Consider the following 19,503-nt stretch of genomic DNA (forward strand, 5'->3'; position numbering starts at 1 on the left):
CAACATCCAGGTTTGGGCTAACAAGTGGAAAGTAACATTTGCGCCACACAAGTGTCAGGCAATGACCATTCCAACAAGAGAGAATCCAACCATCAACCCTTGATGTTCAATGGCATTACCATCACTGAATCCTCCACTATCAACATCCTGGGGGTTACTATTGACCAGAAACTGAACTGGACTAGCTGTATAAATACTGTGGCTACAAGAGCAGTTTAGAGCCTAGGAATCATGTGATGAATAACTCACCTCCTGACTCCCCAAAGCCTGTCCACCATCTACAAGACACAAGTCAGGAGTGTGATGGAATACTCCCCACTTGCCTGAATGAGTGCAGCTCCTACAACACTCAAGAAGCTTGACACCGCTCAGGACAAAGCAGCCCATTTGGTTGGTACCCCATCCACAAACATTCACTCCCTCCACCATCAACGCACAGTAGCAGCAGTGTATGCCATCTACAAGATGCACTGCAGGAACTCACCAAGGCCCCTTAGACAGCACCTTCCAAACCCACGACCATTACCATCTGGAAGGACAAGGGCAGCAGATAAATGGGAACACTACCACCTGGTTCCCTCCAAGTCACTCACCATCCTGACTTGGAAATATATCGCTGTTCCTTCACTGTCACTGGGTCAAAATCCTGGAACTCCCTTCCTAACAGCACTGTGGGTGTACCTACATCACATGGACTGCAGCGGTTCAAGAAGGCAGCTCACCACCACCTTCTCAACATCAACTAGGGATTGGCAATAAATGTTGGCCCAGCCAGCAAAGCACACGTCCCATGAATGAATGAAAAAAAAAATCTCAACTCACTGGAACTCACAACCTTCTGACTCAGAGGCAGAGTGCTGCTATTCAAGCCTGGCTGACAACATGCAATTAGTAGAAGAGATTTATAAACTGTAGCTGACCTTATACATCTGCTTGACCTTTGAGTAATCATTATGGCCAGAAGTAGAGATTTAAGATCACAATGGGCTTCTTTGGGCACTGTGATGGTCAGTGACAGAGGGAAATAAGATGTGGAAATGAATGCGGAATTTGTTCTGTTTACTAGTGCTGTGGCCAAATGAGGTAATCACACACAGCCTTGCCAGTAAAAGGCTGTATTATTTGTCTACTCCCTCCCTCCTCCTCTCCTCTCTTCCTCTTCTCCTCCTCCAATATTCCTCCTCTCCCTCAGGTGTTTTCACTCTACCTGTGCCCTCATGCTGGCGAGGTTGCGTAGCCTGCAACAGATTGAGATGAATGATGAGACACTTTCTACAGAGTACTGCAGAGTTCTTCCAGAGTGACCCAGGTAGCAGAAGCATTGCTTAAGTACATCAGTGGTCTGCTTGATGATATTTCATGTGACGGCATAGCTTTTGTTTTATACATGCTGTCTATGTGTTCGTGGGTTGTGTACCAGAGTCATACGGCAGGTGGTCAGCGGATAGCCCTTGACACCCAATAGCTACTCTCTAGTTTCTTATGGTGGCTCAATTGCAGTTAGAACAATGGAGAACTGCAGAATAAAGGCATCATAACCATTGCCAGGATACTGAGCATTGACCTACAGGATGCACTGACTATGCTCGTACACCAGTTGGATTGAGGGAGTGAAACCCCTTCCAGTTGCAGTACATCTCTGAATTTACATATAATACTAGCAGAGTGACATGTATGCACTCAATTCCCTCCTCCATCATGAGGAAACTACAATCCCAGAGAAACTGCTTGCTCACTCCACCAGCTTTTCTCTGGCAAGGAAGAATGAAATGTATTCAGCTTTCCAAGAGCCTGAGTCACCGCCCTTTTGCAACAGTGAATGATGAACTGTGAGATGTTGAAAGTTTTGCATTTTCCTTTCTGTAAGAAACCTGACATTAAAATCTTCATGGCTATGGTTGCTTTCATGGCCGGAGGCAATGCTGTCTGCACCCTGCTCTATGACTTCAGGTCTGCCTGCAACAGGTGGCAGATTTCAATGAGCATCTCCTTATTGAAATTAAAACACTGCACACACTGTTCCTGGCTTAGGCTGAGACGAGAGAATTGGTCCCTGAAGGCTTTGGGTGGATCTGGTCTGCTGCTGAAAGTTTGTCTCCCCCTTCTCCTCCCTCTTCGAACAGCCTGTCACCCCTCTGTGTTGCCTCATTCCCCCTGTTATGCTGCAGGTCAGTGGGCCACACTGCACTGACTGGGAGAAAGTGGTCTGAACTGATCACTTGAAGTTAGAATATGGCATACCCGGTAGACCTCAGCAACTTTAGAAATTTGTATTGCTACTTAAACACTTCTACCAACTCAGCAATGGCCATTAGAAATCAATCAGCAACTAACCTGAAAGTGGTTGATAATCCCTAAAGGTAGTGCTGCATTCAGCTGTGTGCGATTAGGGCATTAGTTGGCGACTTTAAAAACAGCACCACTAAAGTAAAGTTAGCATTACACACCCACTGATGTCACAGTCTGCCTACTCAGCCCCTATGCTAACAGACTAGCTAAAATAGTGCGATCCGCACAGGAAGTGTGCTTGCAGAGCATGAATGCCATTTTGGATCTGAAACAGCACCCATATCCCCGAAACTGCGGGCACTATACAACCAGGTTTTTTGGTCTGGATGACTAGACGCCCCTGCTGATAAGCCTGCTGAAGTATTTGGCCACCTGTACATGTGGTAAGTGGCATTCACAGCAAAATCCAGGCCAATATGTCCAGGGTTGCTAGGTGGCAGTCTGTATTCTGCAAAAGAGAACTGTACTGTGAATATAAATGCATTTCAGTCATTAATTACTGCTATCTTCTTTGTCTTCGCTGGCACTAAAGTTCACATGAGACTTTGTATCAATTGTTCTGTGGGTTTTTTTTTGCCCAAACAGCAATATGGAACTAATGGCTTTCCTAATAGGAATGCCCTTTTTATCTGATGTGTTTTGAAGTAAAGGAAGACAGAGAGAGAGAGAGAGAGGGAGAGAGATTAGATGCTCCTGGCCCTTGTGCGCCAAAGAAAAAATGGATTTTTCAGCTAGCTGAGAGTTTGTCTCTTTGATGTAAGCTATACTGTCAGGGGTCTATTCGCTTACGCTTGTAAAGATTTGGAGAATTTTCAAAGGCCTCTATAATACGTAAACAAGTGTGTCCCCCTGTGGCTGCTGGGGGCTTAATCAGTAGAATTTCTGCAGAAAGCCAGGAGCCCCCCAAACATAAGCCCCTGGTTTTGAAAGGAGGAAGGAAGCAAAGTAGATTTTCTCACTATACCCCTCACTGGGATCTAAAGGCCCACAGTAAGATGGGTGATATCCCAGTATAATCAAGTTCAGTTTTTTGCGTTCCCCTGGCAGAAATCAAGCACACTGTCCTCTTTAACCCTGAGATTTGGGGGCTGATGTATCTCACTTTAGGGACTTGTGAATGCTTCCTTGCTGTCTATAAGGACACACACCAGCCAACAGAGCATTTCTGTGGTTTCAGCTTCATGAATGCCTCCATTTATGGACTTCAGAAGTAACATCTCCAAAAGCCTGGATAATCATCTGTAGACACATTCTTACAAGTGGAATCACTAAAATCTACACTGCCTGAGACACACCATAAATGGTGTATAAGTCACAAAGGAGAAAAAGCATCTGACCTTCATCTATCCCCAACTATCACATTACCTTGATTGAACCTCCACATTGTCTGAACTAAGAGTTACTCAATATACTTAAACATTTACTGTGTCTCTGCTGATTGGCAGTAGCTTGGCAAACAAAAATTCATCATATCATCCTTGAAATTTCCATTAAACCTTTACTGATATGGCTTCTGTACTCACTTTCATCTTGAATCTCACTGACTGTGTCCTTAAATGTTTAACTGCTTTCAGTTTGTAACTAGTTATTTCGTAATTTTCCATCCTTCTCCCCAAAACCCACAGGCTTTTCTTTCTCCTCATGTTCCACCAATCCCCCAAGTTCTCTATCATCCATATACTCTTTCAAAACTTTCCATTATAATTTTACTTTGATACTATAATTTAATTTTCAGCAGAAACCTCATTGAAAACCTTTTCCAATAACTCTTCCAGTCTTGCAACCTACATGATATCTTTTTAGCTCATAATTTGTGTGGGTGGTGATTTTTGTACAGCTCGCAATATGTTTCTCTGTTTAATTGCACATTTAGATTTAACTTGTTTCTTTTTTTGAATGTATTATTTTTCTTTAACTTCTACTATATTTTTGGTGACAGTTAATTTGTTATTCTGTTAGACACAATGGCACTCAGCTGTCACTGTGCTTAAAGTATATGTGCCGCATGAAGGATTTTGTAATATTGGAAAACATTCTTATTTAAAACATTCTTGAGGTTGAAATTCTGCCAACCAAGTGCAGTAAATTCATAAAGGCTTCAATCCAGTTGTTGCCCAACTGTTTAACCCAGCACTTCCACGTGGTCAGCTTCAATGTATTTGGAAACAAAAAAAAATACCCCTCCCCCACAGTCACACACACACACACACGCACACACACATCAAACGTGTTTCATGTAGCATCTGTTAGTTATCCAAGGCAAATTTCTGCTCTCAGTAAACTTTGAAAAGCAGGAAAAAGTTGATTTCAAAGAAGAAAACAGCTTTCCTATAATAATTTCCATATGTATTTGCCAGGTTAATATACCATAAATAATACATGTAGATCCATGTAATCATTTCTCCACAATGCTAGCATGAGCTAAAGTATTGTATGATAGACATTTGTCAAGTTTATAATCTGTAACTCAAACTTTACAGTTTAGATGCAATTTCTTCAAATTTTATACAAGTGTATTTTCTATTATGTGTGGCAATTTATATTTAATGTAGATGTTTGAGTTGCTTTATATTCAATAATTATATCATGAAATGGTACCTATGTGCACACTCACATAAATTAGACATGCCTGCAAATTATATTTAGAAATATGTGAACTAAGAGGTGATGGAACATAACGGGCTGGATTTTATTGGAGGGAGGGGGTGCAGGCAGTGTTCCTGACTCCCCGTTGTTAATGTCAGGAGTGAGCCAGCCCCTGCCTAGCCAGCTCGCCCCACAGCCATTTGATGGCCATTAATTGACTTGAGGCAAGACTTCCGCCCCCATTGGGGAGGGAGATCCCATCTCTAAGAGCTGCCAGCCATTCAAATAGCTGGTAGATCTCTAGTCCCAACAGCACCACCAGGAGCAGTGGCCACTCCTGGCACTGCAGCCAGTTCCAAAGGAGACAAGTGCGATGGAGCCCAGACTTTATGGTCCCCAGGGCCAGGATGGCAGGCCCAGCGATGGGGAAGAGGGGGTGTTGCGGGCCGGGAGTGGGGGGTAGGGGAAATACAGCAGTGGGAATTCTTCGAGGGAGAACCTTGGATGGGCACAGGATCTCCATAAAGGTGGCGTCCCCATCCATTGTTTGGCTACAACACACCTAGTTACACCTGGCGGGCTATACATTTGGCATCGCTCCTCCCCCCCGCCACAGGTAAAATCTCAGCAGTGGCAGGTAAGTCCCTTAAGTGGCCAAGAATTGGCCAGGTAAGGGCCTCAATTGGGCCATGAGTGGGCAGGCCTCCCTGAGGGACCATAAAGCCCAGGCAAAGGTTTGTGCTCCCCAAACAACATTCCCTTCCACTGGGAATATTAGGGTAGAAACCATTGCATTTTTCAAGGGAAAATTAGACATATGTTTGAAGCTGAGGAAAATGCATAGGTATGACATGAGAATGGAGCAGTGGAATAGTTTTGGATTATTCTAATAAAGGACCGTCAGAGACATAAGTGGGTCAAATGTGTTATAAATGTCAATGGTTCATAACTTCATCGCAATTACGAACAGAGCTGGAGGACGATTCATTAAAATACAAAGGGGAGGATTTTTCCCTGGTTGGGCTGGCTCAGTGGGGGCGGGAGGAGGCAGCCGGGAAGCCGGCCGCTGCCCGCGATTGGGGGGCCAGATCACTATTTCACGCTGGTGGGCCATTTAAGGCTTGCCCAGTGTGAAATACGTGTGGCAGCGCTCAGCACTGCCTGTGTGAGGAAGGGGAGGAGGGCGAGAGGGCAAGTTCACGCATGTGTGCGGGTGCGCGCTGGAAAAGCTCCCTGAGGCACAGAGCTGCCTCAGGGAGATGAAGAGTTTAAAACATTAAAAATAAAGATTTTTGAAATGTTATAAAAATGTCCCCTCGTGTGACTCTGTCACATGAGCAGGGACATGTTATTAATGAAATGTTGTAATGTTTATTTTATTTTTATTTGCTGTTGGAAACCTCATCCTGCCCGTGGATGAGGTTTCCTAAAAAGTGCAAAGGCCACTTGGTCTTTTCGCCTGCCCGCCAACCGTAAGGTTGGATGGGAAGTGAAAAATTTCATTCAATTACCTTTTTAATGGCCTTAATAGGCCTTTTAATTATTGGCAGGGGTGCTGCCAACTCCTGCGAGTGCCTGTTGACCGAAATATCGCGCGTCATTTTACGCACGGTCAGGTCGGGTGCGCACCCGCCCGACGCGTGTTATATTCTGGCTTAAAAGACACAAACAGTTCTAAAAGTTTTACAATAAAACAGTGAATTTTTATACTGATATGTATACCTATTTATATATTTTATGTACTTGACATGTAAGAAAATATTGCTTTTGTTATCTTACCCTCAGTGACATGCACTCCTCATTGGTGCAAAAACAACTTCAAATTGCAAAGAAGATTGACATAAAGTGTATGTTATAACACCAAATCGTAACTCATGAATAAATAGCGCCACTGCTGAAGAGCTAATATTTTATGGATTTCCATTACACACCAGTAAATCAGCTTGGATAGGATGTAAGAAATTTACAGTGACTTTGACATTGATCAGACTTTCCTGTTTGTAAAGCATGAATTGATAAACTGACACATTAGTTACACAAATTAATGGGCTCCATTTTCAAGATATAAATAAAGCCATTAGCTCAATGATAGTGTTCATTTTGTTTTTAAAACCTGCAACACAAGCAAAATACTCGGTTAAAATGAAATGACATTTATACTCAAGTTACATTGGCCAGTCCAGTGCACAGGCTGATCCATTTCTGTGACACCATTGGAAGCAAGCAATGAATTGTACATGGCCGTCGACACTATTCAGTGTGGGTAGTGGTGAGGGGAGGGAGTCGAAGGAGGACACAAAACAGCTCAAGTTCTAGGAAGGTCAGTGAAGATAATTGGCATTGCGCCTGCCAGAGATCAGCTGCAGACAATATGATTATAGTCTCAGTAAGGGTAGGACGACACTGTCAGCATAAATATTCATATATGCTATGAATATTATCCTAATATATATCCCAAAATCACATTTTGGGATACTTTGCACAAGTGCAGAATCATGGGATATTCCTATAATACATTTGAAAGAACAATTTTCCAATATAATAAAGGAAGGATATTAAAGATCTAAGGACTAAAAATTCCTGTTTCTGTGCATTGCCAACTGAAACAGCAATCTGTGAGAGATCCCAAGCAGTACTCAATTAGTCACATCAGAATAATTAGGTTTGAACCTAATTCTTATCCATTGCAAACTTCCTTCCATACAAAAGACAGCTTGTGTGAGCTTCCACAAACTGGACAAGAAAACTAAAGGGTGGCATTTGCCAATTGATATAAAAAGAAATAGAAGGGATTAAAACCTCATACAATGCATGGGAACATTCATAGATGGTGATCTAAGGTGGCAGTGTACGCAGTGAGTGAAGGGAGGCTTGTCTTGTTGCCCTTAAGGACACTTTTCCCAGAGAAGAGTTCATCAAAGTGCTTGTCACTAGATAACTGTCAGTCTGCACTATCTAAAGCACCTAGCTCAAACAATGTGCAAAGGGTGAGGAGAAGTGCCACGGTAATGATACCCAGCATTTTCTTGTAGTTAGTAGCTATCCCCAGTATGCATGTCCCTAGTGTGTCCTTAGGATCTATCGTTATTTTGCCGCTTGATCATTTAAAGCTTTCATTCTCTGAAAAACTCTTTTGTAAGATTAACATATGTGACCATAAAGCAACATGGGGGAGAATTTTCCCCATGTCAGATGGGTCGAGTGGGAGTGGGCGCAGGTGGGCACGGACTTGATTGCCGCCCACGATTGGGTCCACACTGCCATTTTACGTGGGTGGGCCAATTAAGGCCCACCCAGTGTATTTCTCGATTCCCGAGGATAGCGGGAGTGGGCGGGCGTGCACAAACCGCCTTTGCAAGGCTGCTGACAATAGCCGGGAGAAGGGCACAGCAGAGGGCTACAGTGCATCACGCAAGTCCGGACTGTAGGCCATCAGGGCAGGCCAGGCCGGAGGGTAGGCCAGTGGGGCAGTGTGCCCCTCGTTTCTCCAACGAGTGCCTAGCTGCCCTCCTGGAGGAGGTGGCAGCGTGAAGGGAGGTCCTGATTCTGAGGGATGGGAGGTGGAGGCCTCCTCGCCTGACCAAACGTGCATGGGAGGAGAAGGCCGAGAGTGTGAGCTCCCATGATGTGGTGCAGTGCACATCGGTCTAGTGCCGTAAAAGATTCAACGACCTCCTGCACTCGGAATGGGTGAGTACCATGTTGGCTGAGGTCACTTAATGCAGCCGTCACCCTTTCCCCCCCACACCACCCCCAACCCCAAAAAACTCTGAGTACAGTAACAGCATTGAATCCTTCATGACATGTATCCCTTGCTGGGTGGGCCAGCAGAGATTGCCCATGCCTAGTTTACCCTGAGAGGGTTGAGCTAAGGTGTGTTCTGCACCCACAGCATGTGTGACACTGACACCCAGAGTATAGAATGGGGGTTGAAAGTCAAGGGTCTGCACCTAGGCAAAGTGCTGGAACTGGGAAGCATGTCAAAGTCAGGGTGCTAACATGCTGGGAGAGGAGCTTCCAGTTGGCGGGGCACCAATCCATCTGCTGGCCTTTGCGCTCCACGTGCTTGTACCTCCTTGCTTAGCAAAGTTACACCTTGTGGTGCCACATGTGAAGGAGGCAGCATTTGGGCAATTGGAAGGTGGGGGTTTCAGCCCTGGCTTGTTTGGGCGAATGTGCAGCAGCTTCGGGGTGACGAAGAACTGGAGTCCTGCAATGTCCCACTCTGGTTAGGGTGGCAGGGATGCGATGGGAATTCAGGTACAGGCTGGACTAATCAATGCTCTTCTCTCCTTTTCAGGAGAAGACTGCGTACAATTCCGCCGAGCAAATGTGGACTGGCGGAGGCCAGGCCCAGTTGGCGATCCAGACTCCTTTTGAGCAGCAGGCCATGGTTCTGGAGAGGCGCCATGCGCCCAGGTCCACCTGTAGCAGTGAGGCTGGGGTGCCACGGGGAGGTATGTTTGCCCAGCACTGAGATCACCATGTGTGTCCCAGCAGCCATGGCAGTGCTAAATGATCAGTGATTGAAGTTTGCAACATGGGTTGACCATTGATTATGGAAGGATGGGCACATAATGATCCGGGGGACCGGCATGCAAGTTGACATTGTCTGCACTGTAACTAATCAAATAACATTGTTCTTCCTTTCAGCATCACCGGAACAGGGCTGGGAGGGGGAGGAGGCAGAGGGGCCACCTCTCAGCCCTGAGGCCCCAGAGGAAATCCACTCACCAGCGTCACACCATCTCTGCCAGTCAGGCACCAGCGCAGATACCAGCACCTTGGTGGGAATTAGGTCTTTGGCTAGTGTCCCGGGGCACGGCGGTGAGGGCACTTCACACTAGCTTGAGGTGCGGGCAGAGACAGAGAGTGCCCAGTGCGCCGGCAGTCGGAGGACTGCTGGGGACCAGGAACATGCTCAGTCGGTGGCTGATGATCTGCCTCTGGAGCCGTCCGTGAGGCAGCAAACTCTGGAAGTGTAGCAGGCTGTGCGGGAGGATCTGGCGGAGATACATGAGGCTATGCGTGGCATGGTGCCCGTGCTTGAGGAGTCCATGCAGAGCATCACCGATGCATTGAGCCTCATTGCCGAGCACCATGCTTCCTCCATGGAGAGAGTGGCGACTGTTATGGAGAGACTCCTCCAGGAGAACAATCAGGGCCTCCTGAGGTTGTGCTCTGATCTGCAAGTCCTCACAGCGGCATTGTCCTCAGCTGGTCATTGCCCGTGTGGGAGATGGGTTGTGCGCCAAATATCCCAGCTTGGTGCCCATCCATCTACGGTGAGCAGGGAGGTCCGAAGCGACCTCATGTCAGTGCAGCAGCTGCCTGTCATCTCTGCGGGCTCCTCTCAGGGCGCTCCAGATGAGGGCAGTAGCTCCTCCGCCCCCCCTTCCAGTGACTGTGGCACCCAATGAGGCTGCAACGACTGGGGAGATGCCAGCTGTGGAGCTGGCCGCTCCCTCCCAGGTGGGGCCAGCACAGGCTCCATGAGCCAGAGGTCCGCCAAGGTCATCGAGGCCATCAGGACAGCACAGTGAGCAGGCTGTCTCAGATGCCAGTGCCAGCGAAGGGACAGCACCTAGCACCCGTAAATTTAAGGCACCTTAGGCACACCACGGGTTTCTCACTGGTGCTTTTATATTGCCCCATAGTAGTTTATCAGTAACTTTCACACTTAAATACCTGACAGATAACATTCGCAACCGCACTCACCCCTCTTATCACGCCCGTGGATGAGGTTTATACAAATGTCTCCTACCCGCCTGCCCGTTGTGCCCGTGCGACGTCCTGAAGATCGCACGGGCCCTGAAAAATTGCAGTCAGTCGCTGCATCAAGGGCCTTAACTACATGAATAATTAATGGCGGGCACGCATCTGAGAACATTGCGCGCCCGCCCGCCTAAATATCGCAATGGCACACGGTGACGTTGGGATGCTCGCCCGTTGTCACCATGCGTCATTTTATGTGTCGGCGTGCGGGACCTGTCCCCACATGCCAATGGGAAAATTCTGGCCATGAGATATATTAAGTTGGTAGCAAAGTACTGAATTGGCTGAAATTCTAATGGAGCTTCACACAATAAATATTTCCACAACCTAACTGAATATATTTTAGCTGGGGATTTGTACAATGCCTACACATCTATCATTATATGCTTTTCTTAAAGTTGCAGTTCAAGATTACTTCTTTGCTTATAGGACAAAATTATACACAACAGAAGAAATAAACCTGAACTGGAAGAGGGATCCAAAATTTCAAGACCAGTACATGCAAGTTCCTTTGAGGAGCTCACCTTCAACAATCCTTGTCTACAAGAGCAGGAGAAGAATAATCCAGAGACATTTTCAAAGTTCAAGGCTTGTACGATCCTGCCCTGTTATGCCTTGTTCCTTCACAAACTGATATAGACATACACAAAACCAGAAAACCATCACACAAGTTGCCATGCAACATAAGCTTTGCCGCTGTGTCTTTAAACCTGCATTTTAACATATGCCCCTCATGATAACTGTATAGGCCTAGGAAGTAGCTTACTCTACCAGTGATCTCAAGTAAATTAGCACTTCACACTATCTTACATCGCTCTCATCAATACAACTTACAGCACAGCTACACACAGCCTGGAGAATGCTAATGGCAAGCTTGAAGAAGTCACATTGAGTAAGTCACAAAAGGTCAGGAGAGCTAGTGATAGTGGCACTGTCAATCAGCAATGGAAAGGAGATAAAATGCTGGTCTGGCTCAATAATGCATCAATCAATCACTTGCTGATACTTCCATGGGTAGCAATTTGGCTAATATGATGGACAGTTCATTTGCCATCAGCAAGGAGGCAGACACATAAACGTCGAGGACAAAGATGACCATAGTAAGACCATCCCTATGATGGAGATTCACTGCAGGTTTCTTACAGCATATGACTCTGACACTTACAACATATGACCTCAGGTTATGGAGGTAGTCCTCCTCCATCATCACCACTTAGCTGTACTTGGACTTACAGATATGTTTGGTAACTTAATAATAGATACAAGCAATTCAACTCTGGTGTTATCTGATCTTCCTAGCATGCTGCTTTTGATCCTCCTCACCCTCTGGTATAAAATCCGGTAATGGAGTGCATTAAAAATATTTTCATATTGCGACAGAGAATGACAAAATTAAAAACAACATACTTTTTAAGATACTTTACATTATTTTCCCAATAAGTGATTAATCTGCTGTTTTTTTAAATCCCATTGGTCAAGAATGGGGCAAGATAATAGGGAATTAAACAGTTGCATTAGTATGCCCTTAGATGAATGCCATTCAACTGTGTGTTGAAGTTGCTGCAACTGGAGGTGTCAGCTGTGGCTCAGTTCATAGCACCCTCACCTTTGAATCCGAGGGTCGTGGGTTCATGTCCCACTCCCGGAAACCAAGAACTGTGATTGTACTCGAAAGAGTTGCAATCTGTGACTGTTGATAACTCGAAAGAGTTTCAGTGCTGGAAAGAGCAGTGCAAGTGACTCATTTTCTGCACTGGTCAAAGCAACTGGGGAGCCAACAGGTTTGTGACTTTTTTCCAGCTCCTGCTCACTCATCAGCAGAATTTCTCCCATCTGCAGTTTAAGTAGATACACAAGAAGCAATTGCATATGTTAAACAATGCACCATCCCATTTCTTCTCCAATTAGTTTTAAGAAAGAGAGATTTAATGGATAATTTCATTGTTATTCCATCACTGTTTTGCTGATTTAGTTCTTGTTTACAACCCTGCAGAATTAATCAATGTAAAATAATGCATAATAATGTACAAGCCTCAAGTGTGAATCATTCCTAAAACATGCACTACTGGAGAGGATGTAAAAGCTGGCTGGCACAATTAGAGAAAAACATTGGGCTTAAGCTTAATTTATTGAAATCCTGGACAAGTAACTGACTCATTGGGGACTGTTTCCATTTGAAAACTAAACTATGTTTTCACAAACTTTCCTTAACGAAATTTCATCCTGTAAGCATGAAAGATGCCAAAAATTGGGATTGAAAATTGATTTCCCATTTTAAATTGTAATTTTAATGCACTCCACCCATCAGGAGGGGCTGACCACAGTTTCAAAAATAGCCCATATGTACCAGTATTCCACAGAACCCATTAGTAAATAACCCCATGATGTCAAAGCATTATCAAATCATGTCCCTAGTGGCAGAGTGTTGATTATCACATTAAGTATTCTAGCCATGAGTGATACAAACAAACTTTCACCTCAAATATGTGGTTTCATTAAAGCAACATTCAATATTATCTACTTTACAATAAAATTTGCAAAAAAAAACAAACACTTTTTCTAGTGAACATTATTGTTGTGAAGATTCTTATCACACTGCTAATTTTGAGGAAACAATTTCCATAAGACCATAAGACATAGGAGCAGAAATTAGGCCATTCGGTCCATTGAGTCTGCTCCAACATCCAAGCATGGCTGATAAGTTTCTCAACCCCATTCTCCTGCCTTCTCCCCATAACCTTCGATGCCCTTACCAATCAAGAACCTATCTATCTCGGTCTTAAATACACTCAATGACCTGGCCTCCACAGCCTTCTGTGGCAATGAATTCCATACATTCACCACTCTCTGGCTAAAGAAGTTTCTCCTCATCTCTGTTCTAAAAGGTCTTCCCTTTACTCTGAGGCTGTGCCCTCGGGTCCTAGTCTCTCCTACTAATGGAAACATCTTCCCCACGTCCACTCTATCCAGGCCTTTCAGTATTCTGTAAGTTTCAATCAGATCCCCCCTCATCCTTCTAAACTCCATCAAGTATAGACCCAGAGTCCTCAAACTTTCTTCATTTGTTAAGCCTTTCATTCCTGGGATCATTCTCATGAACCTCCTCTGGACCCTCTCCAGGGCCAGCACATCCTTCCTGAGATACGGGGCCCAAAATTGCTCACAATATTCTAAATGTGGTCTGACCAGAGCCTTATAAAGCCTCAGCAGCACATCCCTGCTTTTATATTCTAGTCCTCTCGAAATAAATGCCAACAATGCATTTGCCTTCCTAACTACCGACTCAACCTGCAAGTTAACCTTAAGAGAATCCTGGACTAGGACTCCCAAGTCCCTTTGCACTCCAGATTTCTGAATTCTCTCCCCATTTAGAAAATAGTTTATGCCTCTATTCTTCATACCAAAGTGCATGACCTCACACTTCCCCACATTGTATTCCATCTGCCACTTCTTTGCCCATTCTCCTAACCTGTCCAAATCCTTCTGCAGCCTCCCTGCCTCCTCAATACTACCTGTCCCTCCACCTATCTTTGTATCACCTGCAAACTTAGCCAGGATGCCCTCAGTTCCTTCATCTAGTTCATTAATGTATAAAGTGAAAAGTTGTGGTCCCAACACTGACCCCTGCGGAACTCCACTAGTCACCGGCCGCCATCCTGAGAAGGACCCCCTTATCCCCACTCTCTGCCTCCTGCCAGACAGCCAATCTTCTATCCATGCTAGTACCTTTCCTCTAACACCATGGGCTCTTATCTTATTGAGCAGCCTCTTGTGTGGCACCTTGTCAAAGGCCTTATGTAAGTCCAAGTAGATAACATCCATTGGCTCTCCTTTGTCTAACCTACTCGTTACCTCCTCAAAGAATTCTAACAGATTTGTCAGGCGTGACCTCCTCTTGATGAAACCATGCTGACTTTGCCCTATTTTACCATGCACTTCCAAGTATTCTGAAATCTCATCCTTAATAATGGACTCTAAAATCTTATCAACGACCGAGGTCAGGCTAATCGGCCTGTAATCGGCCTCACTCCCTTCTTAAACAGGGAGGTTACATTAGCGATTTTCCAGGCCTCTGGGACCCTCCCTGACTCCAGTGATTCCTGAAAGATCACCACTAACGCCTCCACTATCTTTTCAGCTATCTCCTTCAGAACTCTGGGGTGTAATCCATCTGGTCCAGGTGATTTATCCACCTTCAGACCTTTCAGTTTTCTTAGCACCTTCTCCTTGGTAATGGCCACCATACTCACCTCTGCCCCCCGACTCTCTTGAACTTTGGGGATGTCACTCTTGTCTTCCACCGTGAAGACTGACGCAAAGTACCTATTCAGTTACTCCGCCATTTCTTTGTTCCCCACTACTACTTCTCCAGCGTCATTTTCCAGCGGCCCAATGTCCACTTTTGCCTCTCTCTTACCCTTTATATATCTAAAAAAACTCTTGCAATCTTCTTTTATATTATTGGCTCATATTTAATCTTCTCCCTCCTTATTTCTTTTTTAGTTGTCCTCTGTTGGTCTTTGTAGGCTTCCCAATCCCCTGGTTTCCCACTGCTCTTCGCCACATTGTATGTTTCAAAGTACTTCTGACACTTTCAAAGTACTTCTGACACTTTGGCCATAAAAGTAATAATATATTACAGATCCAAAGAAATTATGTATAAAAATTGCAATTCTGCAGATAAAAACAAAGTTAACAATATAACTATTAGTTTAGGATTAGATACCTACTGAAACTAATGTCATGAGGGTACTATGCTTGCATAGTGCATTGATAGATCAATGCATTCTAGCACTAGGCAGCTGGATGAAGCATCTCCTACACAATTCACCACATGGTGAACTCTTCATCTTATGGGTAGAATTTTCATGCCCGCTGGCATCGCGCGTGTTCGGCAGTATGAGTGAACAATATGGCGAGAAGAACAAAAATCAGTTTCACGACGTTGTGAAACCAGTTTGCAATTGTCGCTCAGCCATCAATGGCGGGCCGCATTTCCTGTCCTAGGACGTTGGGAACCTCAACGCAATATATCTGCATATCATTATTACCCCAGCCCGCCAGAATCATCCCCCTCATGCTGGATCATCTGAGCGCATCGGCATGATTGCAAGCCGACATGTTTCACAAAAGCATATATAAGGCGTGCACTTGGCAGGCTGCATTTCACTCAGGACTTCAAGGTTTGTTTGCCTACTTTGCTTCAGGCAGCACTCGCAGTCATCAGTATCAGGCTTCGCAGGCAGCACCACATCACTATTAGGGGAGCTCATGGGCAGTACCTACCTACCAGACCAGCCATAAGGCGTAGGTGGCTTTCCAATAGTTACAGGGCTAGGGCTTGTTTGGGGAAGGGGGAGAAGTGGCCTCAGGCAAGGGAAGAGGCTGCAGGGCAAGGGCCACTGGGGAAGGAGGGTATCCCATGGTGTGCAGGGGGGCACATATTGATCGCTGCAAGTGGCCTTAAGATGGTGAGGAGGCAGTCTCCAGAGGAGATGAGGCCAGATGGAGATGTGAGGGTGTGTGTGAGAGAGTGTGTGGTGATGTCCCTTGAGCTGGCAGTGAGTGAGATGCCAGTGAATGTGTAATGGGCTTGAGTGTGCTGGTTTAGAGTGATGAGATGGTTGTCTTACCCTGGCGGCACTGATGAGATCATTCATCCTTTATCTGCATTGGATGGTGAATCTCTTCTGTGCAGCATTGGTGCTGATCACCACTGCCATCACCTACCAAGCTGGAGTGTTGAAACTGCTGGACCTCCTGCGGCCAGAGCAGTGGAGGACATCACAGCAGGCCTGCAGGGCATCCAAAAGATGCTCCAGGGGTGCATCATTAAACGTTGGGGGCTGCAGCCTTTTTGCCTTTTGGGGCCATGTCTTCTTTGTAGCAGTCCTGGCCTGGAAGCACTGAGGGGTATGTGCACGGCTATACTTTAAATGTGGCGACCAACATGATGAAGTGGAGAAGTGATAACATAGCAGGTGAATGGGAGCCCACCACCATCAAAAGGGCGTGTTTCCTGGGAATGCATAATTAATGCAGTGGGATTGAGATGATACAGTGTGAGAAGCCGCCATTACGGCCGGCGGGTAAAACGTAGGTTTTCCTACCCGCTACCACACTTAGTGCAAATCTGGGACAATTCCGTTCTTTGTGTGCCATCGCATAGTGACACAGAATGGAGGCTGTCTCTATCAGAAGAAATAATTGCTCACTCCTATGCTGAGTGAAGAATGAAATAGAGAGTGGCAGCAGAATTCTGGTTGCACATGTATTTGCAGAATGGTGTGTAGCTTATGAGGAAAGAATTAGCCTAAAAGATCAAGAGAGCAATATTCATAAAATATGAAAAAATGGAAGCCACCAAATTAAAAATAACTGCTTTAAGTTTGAAAAAAAATCAATGTCATTCCAATGTTAAATAAAAGCCAACAGAAAACAAATATTCCTAATCAACCTAATAAAATTATTTGATAATCCCTACAAAAAATCAACTAAAAATCAACAAATCATCCTATGTATTCTATTTATACCTGTCTTGCATGCGCCTTTGCATGTCCTAGCGTTCCTACGCAGTGTTATCCCAGTGGCGGCAGCATGGCTGATTACTGCTGACTTTCATTGGGGATGACTGCAGAAAGTTTTGTAGGAAGACGTCAAGCAGCTCTGGCCCCCGAGGGTTGAGCTTTGGACAGCATCAGTCTGGGCTGGCTGCCTGACAAGCAATGGCAATTTTTTTTTATTCATTGACGGGACGCGGGCTTCGCTGGGTGGGTCAGCACTTATTGCCCATCTCTAGTTGCCCTTGAGAAGGTGGTAGTGGGCTGCCTTCTTGAACCGATGCAGTCCATGTAGTGTGGGTACACTCGCAGTGCTGTTAGGAAGGGAGTTACAGGATTTTGACCCAGCGACAGTGAAGGAACAGCGATATATTTCCAAGTCAGGATGGTTTGGAGGGGAATTTCCAGGTCATGGTGTTCCCATCTATCTGCTGCCCTTGTCCTTCTAGGTGGTAGTGGTCATGGGTTTGGAAGGTGCTGTTATAGGAGCCTTGGTGAGTTCCTGCAGTGCATCTTGTAGATGGTTCACACAGCTGCTACTGTGCAACGGTGGTGGAGGAGTGAATGTTTGTGGATGGGGTGCCAATCAAGCGGGCTGCTTTGTCCTGAACGGTGTCATATTTCTTCAGTGTTGTGGGAGCTGCACTCATTCAGGCAAGTGGGGAGTATTCCATCACACTCCTGACTTGTACCTTGTAGAATGTAGACAGGCTTTGGGGATCAGGAGGTGAATTACTCGTCACACAATTCCTAGCCTCTGACCTGTTCTTGTAGCCACAGTATTTATATGGCAAGTCCAGTTCAGTTTCTGGTTAATGGTAACCCCCAGGATGTTGATAGTGGGGGATACAGTGATGGTAATGCCGTTGAACATCACGGGTTGATGGTTGGATTCTCTCTTGTTGGAGATGGTCATTGCCTGATACTTGTGCGGCGTGAATGTTACTTTCCACCTGTCAGTCCAAGCCTGGATATTGTCCTGGTCTTGCTGCATTTGGACATGGATTGCTTCAGTATCTGAGGAGTCACAGATGGTGTTGAACATTGTGAAATCATCAGCAAACATCCCCACTTCTGACCTTATGATAGAAGGAAAGTCATTGATGAAGCAGTTGAAGATGGTTGGGCCGAGGACACTACCCTGAGGAAGTCCTGCGGTGATATTCTGCAGCTGAGGTGACTGACCTCCCATAATCAGAACTATGTTCCTTTGTGCTCAGTATGACTCCAGCCAGCAGAGAGTTTTCCCCCTGATTCCCATTGACTCCAATTTTGCTAAGGCTTCTTGATGCCACACTCGGTTAAATGCTGCCTTGATGTCAACGGCAGTCACTCTCACCTCACCTCAGGAGTTCAGCTCTTTTGTCCATGTTTGAACCAAGGCTGTAATGAGGTGAGGAGCTGAGTGGCCCTGGTGGAACCCAAACTGGGCATCAGTGAGCAGGTTATTGCTAAGCAAGTGCCACTTGATAGCACTGTTGATGACCCCTTCCATTACTTTACTGATGATCGAGAGTAGACTGGTGGGGTAGTAATTGGCTGGAACAAAAACAAAAATACCTGGAAAAACTCAGCAGATCTGACAGCATCTGCAGAGAGGGATACAGTTAACGTTTCGAGTCCAAATGACTCCTCATCAGTACTAAGGAAAAATAGAAAAGAGGTAAAATATAAGCTGGTTTAAGGGGGGGTGGGACAGGTAGAGCTGGATAGAGGGCCAGTGATAGGTGGAGATTGCCAAAAGATGTCATAGACAAAAGGACAAAGAGGTGTTCACGGTGGTGATATTAGTTAAGAAATGTGCTAATGGGGACATTAAGGGTAGAAAGCAGGACGAGCAAGGGACAGATAGCCCTAGTGGGGGTGAGGTGGCGGGGGAATCGAAATAGGCTAAAAGGTAGAGATAAAACAATGGATTGAAATACATCTAAAAATAATGGAAATAGGTGGGAAAAGAAAAATCTATATAAATTATTGGAAAAAGGGGGATAGGAAATGGGGTGGGGATGGAGGAGAGAGTTCATGATCTAATGTTGTTGGACTCAATATTCAGTCCGGAAGGCTGTAAAGTACCTAGTTGGAAGATGAGGTGCTGTTTCTCCAGTTTGCATTGAGCTTCACTGGAACATTGCAGCAGGCCAAGGACGGACATGTGGGCATGAGAGCAGGGTGGTGTGTTGAAATGGCAAGCGACAAGGATGTTTGGGTCAAGCTTGCAGACAGACTGAAGGTGTTCTGCAAAGCGGTCACCCAGTCTGCATTCGGTCTCTCCAATGTACAGGAGACCGCATTG

General features: G+C 45.5%; 1 long non-coding RNA gene across 1 annotated transcript in view; it reads left to right on the forward strand.

Annotated features, from left to right (window-relative positions):
• LOC144680793 (uncharacterized) overlaps nt 1–13,173 on the forward strand; it is a 119,233-nt gene extending 106,060 nt beyond the window's left edge. Inside the window, exons 3-4 of the long non-coding RNA XR_013576627.1 lie at nt 11,080–12,222; nt 12,367–13,173. This is a non-coding gene — a long non-coding RNA (uncharacterized LOC144680793). The remainder of the gene's footprint in view (nt 1–11,079; nt 12,223–12,366) is intronic.
• The last annotated feature ends 6,330 nt before the right edge of the window (nt 13,174–19,503 follow it).

The sequence above is a fragment of the Cetorhinus maximus genome, chromosome 5 (assembly GCF_964194155.1).
Source record: "Cetorhinus maximus chromosome 5, sCetMax3.hap1.1, whole genome shotgun sequence".
NCBI classification, from domain to species: domain Eukaryota; kingdom Metazoa; phylum Chordata; class Chondrichthyes; order Lamniformes; family Cetorhinidae; genus Cetorhinus; species Cetorhinus maximus.